The following is a 1,118-nucleotide window of genomic DNA, read 5'->3' on the forward strand; positions in this document are numbered from 1 at the left end:
ATATATAAAGGATAACTGTTAGAAGCGTTAGCGTATCGTAGAATATGGTTACCGGCCTTTCTTACTATTCTTCACGTTCCGAGTTCAAATCCTACCGAGGTCACCTTTACCTTACATCTTTTGGGGATTGATAGAATAATGTACCAGTTGGCTTAATAGACTTGCCCCTTCCTAAAAATTTGCTAGCATATTGCCAAAATTAGAAAGCATACATATATATATATATTAATCAATGAAATTCCAAGTTAGTCTGATTTTCATGTTTTATTATTTGCAATTTTTACGTCGTTTAATCACGTTTACGTGTTTTAAATGTGTGCTATAAATTGTTAGGTTGCAGTCTCTGTTAGTTTATGTTATCTAATTATTCTATATGTTTACAGTTACAGATTAATTAGTCTTTAGGTTATTAGTTTTTGTTTTATGTATTGGCAACGTGTGTTTTCAACTATGTTCAATAACTTTTACTCTATATCGCTTGTTCGTTTAATGTCCTATGAGATATATGTTTTATAATTCGTAGAGATGCAATGTTCATTTTGATGATTCTACCGTTTTCAATATTTTATTTTATAATTTTTTCTGCTTCGTAGCTAAAGGTGTGTAACAATTTACGTTTGAGATTTGATGTTTGTATTTGTAACAATGTGCACGTTTCTCTCCTGCTTCTTGTCTCAGATAGCGTTTATGTTTTGAACGATGTTGATACTGCCAGATTAAATGGTACTGCCCAGGTGTCGAAACTATAATGATATACATTAGGCAGCTGAAGATGAATGTATACAATTGATGTACTTGTTGACTGTTAACCTTATGTTCTCGTGATTCTAGGTTGTCCGTCATTGAAATTGAAGTTCACGTACGATTAAACTTGTTTAGGATTAATGATTTTGTTGTATATATTACAGGGGTTTCTAGTTTATAGAGGTTTTGTGTGTATATATATATATATATATATATATATACACACAAACGATTCTACCAGCTCGCTGGCTGACCTGTGGTAAGGATTATTCGAACGAATTATTCATTGGGGTATCTAGGTAAATTTAATAGAGATGAAGTTTGGTGAATAGGTCAGTAAGATTTACTAACTGGAGGTAGATTTATTTATCTTT

General features: G+C 31.7%; 1 protein-coding gene across 1 annotated transcript in view; it reads right to left on the reverse strand.

The window, feature by feature from the left end:
- LOC106880211 (uncharacterized) overlaps window positions 1-1,118 on the reverse strand; it is a 127,962-nt gene that overhangs the window by 10,709 nt on the left and 116,135 nt on the right. The gene's annotated exons all lie outside the window — the stretch shown is intronic.

This window comes from Octopus bimaculoides, chromosome 3 (genome assembly GCF_001194135.2).
Source record: "Octopus bimaculoides isolate UCB-OBI-ISO-001 chromosome 3, ASM119413v2, whole genome shotgun sequence".
Lineage (NCBI taxonomy): Eukaryota > Metazoa > Mollusca > Cephalopoda > Octopoda > Octopodidae > Octopus > Octopus bimaculoides.